Here is a 15,094-nt window from a genome sequence, read left to right as displayed (position 1 = left end):
TGCCCACATATCCTGAATACACAACGGCGGCCGGAGCACCCGCAACGGAGCTGCATTGAAAGCCTCAGAGAGAAAAGAGGACAAGACAGAAAGACAAAGTGTAATAGAGGATAAACCTCCGCATGGAAACTCTCAGGAGTCTCCGAACAACTCTGACATTTTCTCTGGTGACAGAGAAATCCCCGGTGGGTTACACTGGCATTGGCCAAGGGTAATGCTTTCATCCACTCTGCCCTCACTGACACCGCTCTGAAGACTGGTGTGTGCACACCCCACACCCAACCGCACATCCAACCAATTGCTTCCTATAGCAGCAGCTGATGCAACCATATGCATATTCATGCATACAAATTCACAAACACACATCCTGTATTTATGAACTTCTGGGGACATTGCATGAACTCACATTTACCTCCTGCAGGCTTATTTACTATCATATAACCTACAACTACTTTAGAACTCTAACTCTTGACTTTTTTCCAGCCTTAACTTCAGTCTAACCCTAAATTAAACATTTTTTTTGGTCATACGTTTAGGGATAGTGAGTATGAACAGACTTTTGTCTCTATGAAAGATGCACATACACACATACACACATACACACAATGCACTGAATAACATACAGGTCACAACACAGGACAATATGCTCCCTGTGACCAGCACACAAACAACCCTAGGTGTCTGTCATACAGGGCTTCAGGTCCTCTTTCGAGTAACATCTGACCTCTGCTGCACGCACGCACGCACGACTGGGACTCACCTCCGGTGCACTAACACGCACACACAAACAAACATGGACAGGGAAAAAAAAAAAAAATCATATGCAGATTCACCAATGACAATGAACGCATGTACATACAGAAAACCGAGGACAAAACAGAAATGTACATCAGTCTGTGGATTCGCTTGTATTACAACCACCTATCAGTCACACCTCACTTTTGTCATACCCATGGTAACTCTCACACCCACACAAACACACACAGCTGAAGACACTTGTGGAACGTCCCTACATACCATTCTCAGGATCAACTAGAGACAGTATCATGGTCACTCTCAGAGAAAAAGAAGCACATGTACAACCTGCTGTACAAACAGACATACTGTTGCATGTTTGTATGTTTGAAAAGAACAACAGCAGAAAACATATACAGCAATACTGGGAAGTAGAAGTTCAGATTTTCTTTAAAAAAATATTTTTTTCTGAGGTTTAAAGTAGTAAAGGACAAACAATAATACATTTAACATTATTTATTAAGTTATTTTCCTTTGCTCCCTCATTATGTGAAATCCTCTTATCACCTTCTCTCTATCCTTGACTTTGGAGAACACGTTTCCCCAAATTAAAGTGGATAAAAAGCCCCTCTTGAATCCCCCTAAGTTGTCACAGCTGTGCTGCTGCTGCCTGGCTGAGGCTAACGTCCTGGGACAGAGTCTGACTGCGATCACACATCCTCGCGATGAGCTGCCTGATGAGACAGAGAGCTTCACTCTATGCTCAGAGATGATAGCCGTTTTGGACGAGCACAGAAATGAGCTGCAGCACTTCGTCGAGCAACTGGTGCAGCTACAGAAAGTTCAGGGTATATGAGCACCCTGCCTGGAGAACAAATGAACGATATAGCTGTTTTTGTTGTATTTTGTGTTTTAAAATTTTTTAAGTTTTTAAAGCTTTTCTCAAGGTTTAACGATGGTGACTTCACAAAACATTAAGTTTGTTTGACATTTTCAAAGACCACAAGGCGAGAACGAGGGTCAGTGAGATGCAGGAGGAGGAGCAGAGGAAGCAGGTGTAGCAAGTCGTGCAACAATGTGCATTTTTGAAAAATAGTTCCAATCGAGACAGCCACCTTGATAACAAATAAGCCAGATATGGCCTTTTTCATAAATTTTCATTTATTTTGAGTCATCCAATCTGCTCTGTTCTACTGTCACTGTGCGAAGAGCTGGAGGCTGCTGCAGACCCGTTGCCAGACATTCGTCTCAGGGGGTGCATATCAAGTGCACAAATGTGCATTCAGCGTGGGGGTCCGCCTGTAGTGTCGGAGCGAGGATGGTGCGGTGCGTGCTCGTGCTAATATATTTTGGGGGATTTAGTTTGAGGGGGAACAACATTTATTTGAGGGGGCCAGGCCCCCTCTTGCCCCTGCGTAGACCCGGCCCTGGGTCACTGTATCATTAAAAATCGAAGGCGCTGTCCGTGCTGTTGAAATAGCTAATCCACCGTTGTGGTGCAGAATATCACTAGTTCACGCTTTCAAAATGTTTTCAAGGCACTGTCCATGGTGCTGAAATAGCCAAACCGTGGATTTGGTAAAGAGTAATTGTCAGTCTTGAGTCACTGATGAATTGCAATTTCTGTCCATGCTGCTGATATAGCCAATTGACTGTTGTGGTAAAGTTTAACAGTGGGTTGCATTTTACCAAAGCGCTGTCCATGGTGCTGAAATAGCCAATCCACCACTGACGTGCAGAGTAGCAGTTGGTCTCTGTATCATTAAAAATCGAAGGCGCTGCCCATGCTGTTGAAATAGCTAATCCACCATTGTGGTGCAGAATATCAGTAATTCACTCTTTCAAAATGTTTTCAAGGCGCTGTCCATGGGGCTGAAACAGCCAAACCACAGATTTGGTAAAGATTAATTGTCAGTTTCGATTCACTGATGAATTCCAATATGCAGTCCATGGTGCTGATCTAGCCAATTGACTGTTGCGGTAAAGATTAATATTAAGTCACTGTTTACAGATAAATCCAAGGCACTGTCCATGGTGCTGAAATAGCTAATCCACTGTTGTGGTGCAGAATGTTAGTGGGTCACTCTTTCATTATCCCTCCAAGGCACTGTCTATGGTGCTGAAATAGCCAATCCACCGTTTTGGTTAGGATCAAAAGTGGGTCTCTATTCATTGAGGAATTCCAATTCGCTGTCCATGTTCCTGATATAGCCAGTTAAGTGTTGCGGTAAAGATTAATATTAAGTCTCTGTTTACAGATAAGTCCAAGGTGCTGCCCATGGTGCTGAAACAGCCAATCCACCATTGTGATGCAGAATATCAGTAGTTCGCTCTCAGATGATGATTCCAAGGCGCTGTCCATGGTTGCGAAAATAGCTAATCCAGTACTGTGGTGCAGAGTATCAGTTGGTCACTTTATTGGTAAAAATCCAAGATGCTGCCCATGGTGCTGAAATAGCCAATCCACCATTGACGTGCAGATTAGCAGTTAGTCAGTGTATCATTCAAAATCTAAGGCGCTGTCCTAGGTGCTGAAACAGCCAATCTACCATTGTGATGCAGAAAATCAGTGGGCCGCTCTTTCATGACTACTCCAAGGCACTGTCCATGGTCCTGAAATACCAAAACCCACCGTTTTGGTAAAGATTAACAGTGGGTCTCTATTCATTGATGAATTCCAATTTGCTGTCCATGGTGCTGATATAGCCAATTGACTGTTGTGGTGAAGTTTAACAGTGGGTTGCTGTTTACCAATAAATCCAAGGCGCTGTCCATGATGCTGAAATAGCCAAGCCACCAATCACATGCAGAGTAGCAGTTGGTCACTGCTGTTGAATGTCCTACCTGAGGGCCAACGCAAACCAGTTCAGCAACATGAAAGGTACAACAACAAACAAGCCAATTATTAATAATCAGCAATTATATTAATTTGCATTTGGGTTTTGTTTTATGTCACCAAATGTTTGTATTCCTGCAGCGTTATCTCCTTATTTACGAAATATAGAGTTGAACAATTACAACGGAATAATGCTGCAAAGGACTCATGAAGGTAGATTGATAGTTTTCGTATCATGTGTGAACTATTTTTCACCATTTCAGGTCAACGTACAACCATTTGACAATGAAATATTCTGCATTGCTGGTTATATATGTGTCTGATTGGTTTGTACAATGGTGAGACACTGAGGCCAGATTGAAGAGTGGTGTTGGCAGAGCTGCAGAGTGAAATGAAAGGTACTCAAACACCACTCAGAGACCACTCCATTAGTGTGATTAGAGGAGAGAGGAGTCAGAAGCCACCACACTAAAGACTGCTGATTAAGGTATAGACGATACCGTCGTTTGAATAACCTGGGAGAAATACAGGATTTTCATCTTTTTAATTGCCAGAGTTTCACTCCAGGCTGGAATCCAGCCCGAGTTCAGAAAAAGAACAAAATGTACGACTTCAGAACACAGAAGTAGAGCTGGTGGCAATAAAGACTGCTGGAGCTTGGGAGACAGTTTGAGGAACTGAATGCAGATGGTTGATCAAGGTAAACTAACTTGCCAGATATTGTCAGATATCTAAATATGGACTGCTTGCTGGGGTTACCCACTTCTCCTCGAATGGAACTTTCTATGAATTTTCCACAATGTTTTCAGAACTAAGGAAGAACATGTCAAATTTTTGTGGCTCAGTATCATGGAACACAACTTTACCAAGAAGAAAAATCACTGCATACAATATACGGGAAAGAAATATCAGAGTTTCTGAATGTAAAAAAAAAAAAAAAAAAAACTGTTCTCATCATCCACATCTGGGAAACAGACACATGTTGATGTGTCCAATCAACAGAGCGCTGCTATATTAGCTGAGGAGGTTTAACATCGTCTGTGCAGAATAACGAAAGCAAATACACCAAACAGGCCCAAAAAAACAACTGAAACAACAGAAACTCTCATGCAAGGAGACTATACTCAAATGATTCCATTTAAACTCACAAATAAATGTACACTACAGTCAAACTTAAATATCTAGAGTGGTTGTTTGGAGATCCCTTAGGTTTTATTTTAAGATATTCTGCACTGACTGCACTTATGATTTTCTAATTTCCCAAATGTCAAAATATCACACCGTTTGCTAAAGGACTTGACTCCTGGTCATCAGGCAGTTTACGTCTGACCAGAGGACTGAAAATCAGCCTTGAAGAGACACAGAAAGAAGTTCAGGCTCTAAATGCAGTCAGTCGAGGTAAAGAAAATACCGGAAATCAATAATCATACCACTGCTCTGGCATGTTATCCAGAATTTCATCACAATTAACTTAAAAGGTTTTACTCTGATCTTAACAAATAGAGCTGATGACTGGTCAGGGAAACGAGGGAGGAGGGAGGAGCTGAAGACTCTATCTTAAGTCAATGACAGGAACCTGAAAACACTAAAGCCCGACAGCCAGGGCAGGCGTTTAGTGATGAAAACTGCACTATTTACGTTAACGTTTGTTTATGAGATGACAGGGAGAATCTCTGGTCAACAAAATACTACAATGCTGGATTCATGTGGAGTGCTCCTTCATTCATATGTTCCACTGGAGATCAGGTCCAGAGTAGAACCCAATGATGCTTTAGCTGAGGAAATGAACAAACACTTGAGAAACAATGGAGAAACTAAACAAAGAATAAAAATTGAATTCTCACTGTGTGAATTGCTACATCTTCTAAAATATTATGATTTTATTTCCTCCATTTCCTCCACAGTGTTAGACCCGAGACTGAACTCTGCGGAGATTCTGGGTCATGAGAAAAACACAAGGCTGGAAAATGCCAAGGTTCCAACGAAGGCATTTAAAACAGCTGATCTAGGCAAGCGTGTTAAATTTGCTCATCTTCATTTTCCCTTCATAGGCTGACAGAGATATGGTCTTAATTGTTTCCTATAGTTAGACCAGTGTTCTCTTTAAATAGAAAACTACTGTTGTTGTGCAACTGAATTGTTTGCCCTCCGCTGTGTCTCAGTTTATTTTCATTAACGTTAACAGTCATTTCTGTGATGTTTATGCCCTTCGGCTGATTTCAGGGGAAATCTATTTTGATTAACGCATTTTCACTGTAGAGCTGGAATCCAAACTGGAAGCAAATAAAGTTGTACAAGAGGAGATGAAGAACAAGGTTGCAAAGACACGACTGCAATGACTAAAGGTAGATCTATATGAGGAGGATGAGCCATGAATATCTGGGACATCAGATGCCCGTTTTCTTCTAGTTCAGTTAATTTCAAATGTCAATAAAAGCAGTGATCGTGATGCTCGCTCCTTTCTTCTCAGCAGCTCTGAAGGAGAACAGGAAGGTCATCAACACTGGAACAGCTATGATCCTATAACCTACAATACGTTTCACTATGTTTCTCAAACTACTGCAAATCTGTCATTTACTGTATAATGGTGAGATGGTTAAACTAAACATTAAACTGATAAAATCAACCTACCAAAAAAAAAAAAAAAAAACCCTGAAATTAATGCATCATGGCTCAAAATTTTTGCATTGTGACATATTAAATAACAACCTTCCATGTTTTCAAGATATGCTCGTGAAATCGTCGCTCTATGGTTTTTGAAAAACAAGCAATGGTCTGAAAGAGAAAATAAAATCACTAAATTTGTACGTTAGTTTTGTAAAATCACCCTGAAACCAAACAGCTCTGTGGTTTGACAGGTCAGGTTTATGACCGTGATAATATAGTGATAATATCGATCATCAGTTCATTTGTAGGAAGATGCTCATTCATCTCTGTGTTAGTAGTTATCAAAAATAACTTGAATTCAAAAACCACTGACAATGAGAAGAAGTAGCAACAACACAAATTATCCACATTAATGTTACTTAAAAGGACTGAGCGAGTTAAGAAGTTAATTACGGCGTCGTTCTCCAGTTAAAAGGGGATTAATTGAAACATTAGGCAGGCTGCAGCCCCTCAATGTCACAAAAAGAAAAAAAAAATCATTCAATTCACTTTGGTAACTAATTGTTTTACTACTTTCATTATAGGGATAAGTTACTGCGGAAAGTAGTGAAAAAGTGCATCAGTTTTTAATGTAATCTGATACTTTGAAATGTATTTTCAGGTTTCTTTACAGTTCGAGTTAGCCGCGTTTACTGCTTCCCGTTTTACTGCTCTACAAGAATGACAAGGCCATCATGAGCACAGCTGAACACCCGACCGCCTCCGACATGACGGATAATGCCTATAATGGGGTTGTGCTGCCTCTTCAGAAAGGAGACAAGATTGATGTGTGCACAGAAGCCAGGTCCCGGATCTGGACGGACAGCGAACGCAACCCCTGCACTTTCACTGCCGTCCTGGTGTACAGCCGACTCACTGATGTGTCCACTATCACTCTGCAACACAGCACACTTTGATTGTTCAACACAGAAATTTTCAGTCAAATACTGACATGAAGTGGATGGAAATTCTTTGTTTCGATGCACATTCAAAAAAGGCCGTGCTGACTACATGCATGACTTACTCTGTATGCATCGATGTTTCCAGCTGGGCTGCAAATTAGTCTTCATTGCAATATCAACACTCGCAGTACAGATATATATATAAGACCGACTGCATTCACTCACTATGGATTTCTGCTCTCTATATGAACATTGGGAGCCAGTCAGACGGAGCTAAACTGCCCTAGTTTGCATTAGATCATATTTCACTTTATTTCAACTTGGCAACATACATGGTGGGAACGGGCCACACGTCAGAAGCACAAAAGCAGCTGAAAACAACGGAGTCGACAACTTCTGCGCTTCTGCCAAGCTGTTAACAGGAACTGTAACATCACCATCATGACTGCAATATGAACATTATCATGTCAAATGATTAATAAATAGCCTGCAGCTATTTACTGCAAGACATTTGTTTAGAGATTGTGTCTTTGCTGTGGAGGCGGAGGACTTAAAGCAATTCTCAATTGTTTCAACTAAATTTAACAAAGTCGCAGCCCAACACATGTACTCAATAGATTAGTAGCTACATCACATCAACAGGAGACAGAACAGCAGTGAGTCTGTGGCCCCGAGTGACAGCGCCATGTTAAAATGATGAACACACACACGTCAGAACATGTTCAAGGCTCCACTTGAGCGTCGCTCTAGTGAAAGTTAACGCGGTGCTTTTAAAGGTTGAGAAATGTTAAGCTTTAATCCTTGGCTTTCCTTCGCTGCTTTGGTAAGTAGACAGGAAGGCGCAGTAGGGAAAAGACCCTTTATCTTATCACGCTCTGATGTTTTTAATTAGCTGCAGGTCAAAAAAAGATGAGGGAAACCTCTGCGTGAAATCCCTCAGCTTGTCTTTTCAAATCCTCCCTGCCGCAGGAAACGTGTTGACCTTCAGTCTAACCTGATAACTGCCAACATATTCAGCTATGTACTTTGAAGATTTCTCTTCACACTCTGCATTTCCATGACTGTAAATGTTCTGCTGACGTGTGCTTGTGCTAGTGAACAGTAATCAGAGGAATCCTATTAAAATTATCAACTTAAGACAAAACTGGGTCAAATATTCAAGAATATCTGATATCAATATATACCACTTTCAGGAAGAGCTAGTGTGTGGTTTCATTTAATGTCTTCTGCTGCCAGAAAGTGACTATATTGCAACAAAAGGGTGAGTGAGGTTAATGCTGGACAGCGAGTCGCTGAGGACCTTCTGTACGAGGACATCTGTGCAGTCTGTCTTTGAAAATTGACCTCACACTGTCTCTGGCAAAGTGTTGCATGCTGCGAAATTTAAGCATGGAAAGCACGCCAACACATCAGGTCAGTGTAGCGACAGGATTTGCAGGCTCATGTCAGCTTGTATAACAGGAATGAAAGATAGAGAAGGAGGGAGAGAGAGAGAGAGGAAAGAAGGTCAGTGTGAGGATAGCATAAAATTAGTGAAATACAGGTCACACTTTTAGATAAAGGTGCGATTTCTGCCATTAATTTATTGACTAATCAACAGTTTGTAGCACTGTGAACAATTCAGTCAGAATGAGATAAATACAGTTCAGATGGTAACTGAATGATCAATCAACTCACTTTATGGCCAACTACTAGAAATGTAACAGTGTACCGTGTTGTACATTAATATATGTTTCTATGTTTTAGTTACAGTGATAGTTGAAACAAAAAGGAGGACAAAAACATACAAAAGTCGCAGGACAATTATAGTTCTGCAAAATCTGTTTGGATCAGTTTCGGGCCATCTTCCAGAACGGTGCAGTAATGTGACGCGGCTGTGACCTGTTGACCTTGCCACCCACTGCCTGTCTGCAACAATACAGGTCATGCAGAGTTTCGGGCTTGGTGACCTTTGTATTCTGAACCACCACTTTAAGTCTACATCTCCAGTTTTTCCACCTATCTCAACTGTTTGTTTAGTTTTGTGTTTGCATAAAGCCGACACATAGAATGCCTCCTCTCTATGCTGCCTTACCACTGATGGAAACTGTTCAGTGTGACATGTGGCTGACATTCTGCGTTCACTTCCTGTGTTACTTTTCACTTTATTGTATGAAAGCCTCCGGCCAGTGAACCTGATGCAAATCCATACGTGTGTGTGGTTTCATGTGTGTGTATGTGTGTGTGTGTGTGTGTGTGTGTGTGTGTGTGTGTGTGTGTGTGTGTGTGTGTTCTTATGCACACTCATGCAAGTTCGCTTATTCATCTTTTGATGTTCAATTTGTCAGCATAAGAGTGTTTTGGTGTTTATTCTTGAACTATTTGCATTTCTGCATGTATTTTGAGCTTTTGCTTTTGGTATGTGCGTGTGTGTGTGTGTGTGTGTGTGTGTGTGTGTGTGTGTGTGAACACTGCCGCAGACATCTCTCTCACATTAGGTTTAATGCTACATGACAGTTCTGGATCAGACTGCTAGCTATTCAAGGGCTACCCTCTTCACAACACACACACACACACACACACACACACACACACACACACACACACACACACACACACACACACACACACACACACACACACACACACACACACACACACACACACACACACACACACACACACACACACACACCTCTTTTCTCCATAAAGAATCCGGGGAATAACAGCGTAGTGCGATCGTACACTGCGATGCACAGCACCACCTCCATGACCAGTGTGTGACAGGGTGAATGAATATTCGCCTCGCTGTTGCTGCTCGATCCCTCTGAGGAATTTGTGTGCTGTGGAGCAGATCGGCGCGCAGTGGGCCATGTTGCAGCGGTCTGGTTTGGAGAGTGCTGTACAGTATGTGCTCCAGTGGTTGGTTTCACTCGCTGATGACATTAATGAGTAGCCTTGGGTTTTTGCATGAGCATCCTGAACTACATGATGAATAAGACCTTTTGAATGTAATCAGGGAGAGCTGTGTGACCGAGTTTTGAACTGTGCCTTCATAATTTTATGAGGACCTGCAAGAAACATAACAAAAAATGTGTTTCCTTCTTCCTTTTCATTACAGTTTTAAGATTTCATGGTTTATCTATAAGACACCCATTATAAGATGGCAATCTCAAGTTTTTTAACATTCTAATACAATGTCAAGAAAATGCTGATTCACACATGAGCAGGTATGGCTATGTTTGAAAACCATATGATTATCATTTGTATAGATTTGCGTTTGATGCATACTTTGCACAGACTCAACAGATGCCGGAAAGACTCTGCTGACGTACTCATTTAGAGTAGATTACGAGTTAAACTTTCCTTAAATACACTCTATCGATTTGGATTTCTGATCTCAGCTCTTCAGTTCTAAATTAAAAAAGCTTTTATGTCTCATGTCAAATAACAAGATCCCTCATAGTAACTGAGTGCAGTAAATAATACATCATGTGGGCCTGACAGCGGTGCAATGGGACGTACTCTTGCCTCTGTGTGGCAACTGCATATTCTCCCTGTGTGTTAGTGTGTGAGTCTAAAAACATTAAGCATGAATTAATAAATGTAAATTAGTGAATGTGTGACGTTGTTTGTCTCTGTGTTTCATGATGGACTGTCCATCTGTCCGGGCTGTAACCTGCCCCCCACAGTTAACACAACACGAAGATGAGTGGATGATAAAAATCCACGTAATATCGATATGTGCACTACAGATTTAGTTGTCAACTCCCAGTTTAAGTGCTACATTGCGTGATGTATTATCAGTGACGCCATAAAATATACATTTCTCACATATCGTGGACTCATTGTGGGCAGCAAATGAACAGACTTTTCAAGATGAAAAAATAGGAGCTAGTGCATTTCTAAAATTACTTTTTAATATTGAGGCAGTGAAAGTAGCTGGAACCCAACTGCAGTACTTGTTTGCACTTTGCTTGTATGTTCAAGCCCTTCTGTAATGAACTCATTAGTCATTTCACTCTCACGTTCTCCCTTCCACCCTCTCCCACTTGCCTGACTTTTTCACACTTGCTTTTTCAAGTTGAAGTGATTTTGCACTGCTAATGACGCCGGTAATTGGCTTAAAGTTTAAAATTGGAACTGACGTCGCAAAAGCATGAAGAAGGGCCACGACTGAATAAGAGTTTCCATGTTTTCCTGCACTTGCTTGAGTTTTTTCCAGCAGACTCCTGTTTCTGCCCTGGTGTGTCGGTTTGCATGGGTTTTCTCTGGGTGCTCCATTTTCCCCCCCAAAGGCCCTGCTTTACTAAGATGCTGTATACGGCATTGCAAATTGCATGATCATGAAATAGTCTTTTAATTTGCTTGCAATCTGTGTTACATCAACCAAAAAATAACACCCAAAAAGTGAGATGTGGCACAAACAGGAGTATTCAAGGAAAGATTCGTCTGCATTAGGCTCCAATCACACATGACTGATCTTTTGGAAACAGCATCGTTTCAGGGTGTTTTTCTGTGCAGCATTGAGCACAAAATAAAATGTGATACCATGGAGTTAGACGTGTTGGTGGGGAATGTTATCAAAAAAATTCAGGTCACTGGAGCAAATCAAAAGAAAGAGAATGGAGGAAAACAAAAATGCAATATGGGATATGATCCATCATAAAGCCAAAGCTGTGGAAGAAAATATGACCCAAAAAAATTCTTCCAATGTTGCAAACCATACTGTGTTTGTGTCTGTAAAGAAACCACACTTGTGTTTCAAGTTTGCATCTTGTGCAATCTGGAACACAACATTCATAAAGGCAAACGTGTTAAATGCACAGTACATGTCATTTTGTGTATCTATCAGTTTGCCTTGTTGGAGATCTGTTCACAAAGTTTTCTATGCACAGACGAGGACAACAGTCCAAACAAACGTATGAAGTGAACTGGTCATTTGGTCACTGGTCTTTGTGTGGTTCAGTGTCTGTGTTTCCACCGTGACTCTGAATTATAAAAGATGTATAGAAGTAAAGTAGCTCAATTTATCAATCAATCAATCAATTTATTTTTGTATAGCCCAGTATCACAACATTTGCCTCAGAAGGCTTCAAGATGTTACATTGGTCGGTAAAAATAAAGAAAAAAACTCCAAAAACCCAGTGGGAAAAGAAGAAATCTTGGGGAGAACCACAGTATGGAGGGATCCCTCTCCCAGGGACGGACAGCTTTGGCAACAGCTAGCATGAGACAACAAGAAGTAAAGCTTAAATTTAAATTTAAAAGAAGGTTTTGTTTTTTTTTGGTTGAATACATTTTTGCTGCATCATCCTGTCACCGTTCTCACCCCAGCTGCTGTGGAGGGAGTTGAGCCAAATGCCACACTGCAGAGGGGACCAGTTTAAAGCAGAGAGGGGAATTCTTGAGTCAGACAGTTCAATATCAAAAGATTCTCTCCTAAAATGTCACGCAGAGCCACCAGGAGGAGGACACTCTCACTTATTTCAAACATGGCTGTCTTCGATTCTTTCCCTCATTGTCCGATTTCTTTTGTCAGCCGCTGCTCTTTTCCCCACGCTGAATACCTTGAACTCCCCCTTCTTTTTTTTTTTTTTTTTTTTGCGTTTGCTCCCTTTGCTCTCTTCCCTGCTATCTCTTTCTCTCTGTGTCAAAGTCACTGAGGTGTAAATTCACATTAGTGGGAGCATTTCCTCCGAGACAGGCGCGAGCAGTGACTGGCTATATAGGTCAGAGTAAACACAGAGAAAACTGTGTGTTTTATAGCGAGTCTGGTTGTGTGTCTGCGTGCGGCAGCAGGCAGCCGGCGCACCACCGCACCGTGTCACACGCACGCCGATTTACCAGAGACCCTCTGCTGCACCGAGATGCACCGAGGAAGCTGTGATCACGTGACGAGGTGTGTGTGAGAAAGAGGAGTGTGAAAGTATCTCTCATTTCACAGCAATCTCACGCATTCTGAAATGCACATGGAAATATGCACCAACTGGAAAGAACAGGTTCAGAGGTGAGCTCAGTGAATCCGCTCAGGAAAACACAAAGCACGATGTTGCATGCATGGCTGGAACAAAGTTTTGGAGACTATTTTGACCTTTCATATCTGTTTTGCTTTCATTACTCAAGTAAGAACCCACAAACCAGCAAGTTCCTCAGAGCTGAAATAACTGCTGGATAATGATGTATTTATTCGTTTACTGTCTATAAAAATTGGCTCATTAAATCAAGTTTACAAACATCACCAACAGGTCAATGCTGAAAGTAACTTTATCATTTTATAAAAAACATACATATTGTGCGTATAGGCAAAAATCATGTCACATTAAATGCATTGCAGAAATACGATAACCTGCCAGTTGTTTGAAAGCAGAGACTGATTCAGTTTGAAATGGCACGCAATTAAATATTCAAAGATTTGAGTGTATGAAATTGACTTGCAGCAAATGCGTGTATGCTGAGCTCAGCAAATACTTCTAATAAATAATAATCAGTGTCAGACTGTAAGATGCAAACGCGTTTAGTTCATGTTGATTGATACAGTAAAATGAATCATAGAAAACTGATGAAACATAAAGCTAAATATCAGTGAAAACGGTGATGGAGTTAATAATAAAAGCAGAATGAATCACTTGCTAGAGCAGATATTTCACTGAGTCAAATAAAACTGCATACAAGCCAATTACTAAGTGGTAACCGAGGTTTTGGGTTTGTGAGATTTTTCATTTCACAGCATTTGATTCTATTCAAGTGTCTCAGACTAAACAAAAGACGACACTTTTCAACAGCAAGGACGATCATTAGAATTTGATTCATCCATCACAAAACAGTTTTGGGAACACACTCACTGGATTATTTTTGAAAATGTCGCCGCTGTGAGCCCATTTTTAAGGTCAACTGCCACTTAGCCGAAGTGTTTCTGAGTGGGTGTGTGTGTGTGCGAGCATTTTTCAGGGTTGAGTCTGTGTCCTCATACAATCACAAAGACATTTATCTTTAAACGTGCAGTTTAACATACTGTCTAACACATTATACAATACTACCGTTAACACAACTTAAATGTGTGTCTGATATAGAATGTGAGACTTCAGCGTGTCTGCCATGGGAGAAAAAGCTGCTGTGGAAACTAAGTTTAACTCACAGCATGTTCACCTCACGTCCATTCGGTGGAATTAACCTCAAAGTCCATCAGAGATGGTTCTTAGTGAGAATCAATAATCCTGGCGAGCACGAAGTGGAAGCCAATGAGCTAATAATAGACAGAGTTAGAAGAACTGATTCAGTTCATATAGATTTTTGCTATCTGCTGCACTGGACTGCTATTCCCTCTGGAACATGTAAATCTTATGCAGCTGGTTTTGACCACATAGTTTATGAAACTATAAATGGCTAAATAGCTTCCAGAAGCTCAAAAATGAAAGTGTGAATGGGTGTGGTTGTTGAAGGAGGGCGCTGAGACGGTTGGTGTAGCAGTAGAGGGGGCAGGTGATAGGGTGTGATGGAGGATGGAGGGTGGATGATCCACTGTGGCAGCTCCCGAAGGGAGCAGCAAAAAAAACAAGAAAAAGATTTGTTTCAACTGGAAAACACATTTATATTATGTTGGGACCCCGATCACGACCACTGATCAGTGAGACTGTCCAAAACTATCAGAGACAACTGAGGAGGCAGTCCAAACCTTCAGAAGGAGACATTTAATACCGTTTCTGCAAAGCTTGTTCAAGCCTGAATGGCTTTAACAAACGTTTTTACTCTCGTAACACTGTGGCATGTTCAACCTAGAATAAAGCTCAGTAATAAGGATATTCATCACATTTTCATGAGGGATAACCTTGGCTGAAAAACAAAAACAAAAGAATTCTGCTTTGAACGGAAATGGTGAGGTCAAAGCACAAAACAAAGCAGCATTCTGACAGAACATATAAATGCTCGCTCTCGGAAAAAATCCACTGGGGTGATGGGGTGCGCTGTGTGTTTGGGTCAAGTTTGGACACGCCGA

The 15,094-nt window shown here is 41.2% G+C and overlaps 1 protein-coding gene across 3 annotated transcripts in view; it reads right to left on the bottom strand.

Annotated features, from left to right (window-relative positions):
- The window catches only part of prkcaa (protein kinase C, alpha, a), a 142,328-nt gene that overhangs the window by 21,071 nt on the left and 106,163 nt on the right, over positions 1-15,094 (bottom strand). The gene's annotated exons all lie outside the window — the stretch shown is intronic.

This window comes from Salarias fasciatus, chromosome 6 (genome assembly GCF_902148845.1).
Source record: "Salarias fasciatus chromosome 6, fSalaFa1.1, whole genome shotgun sequence".
Lineage (NCBI taxonomy): Eukaryota > Metazoa > Chordata > Actinopteri > Blenniiformes > Blenniidae > Salarias > Salarias fasciatus.
Note: the sequence above shows the minus strand (reverse complement) of the source record. Positions and strands in the feature narration are given on the sequence as shown.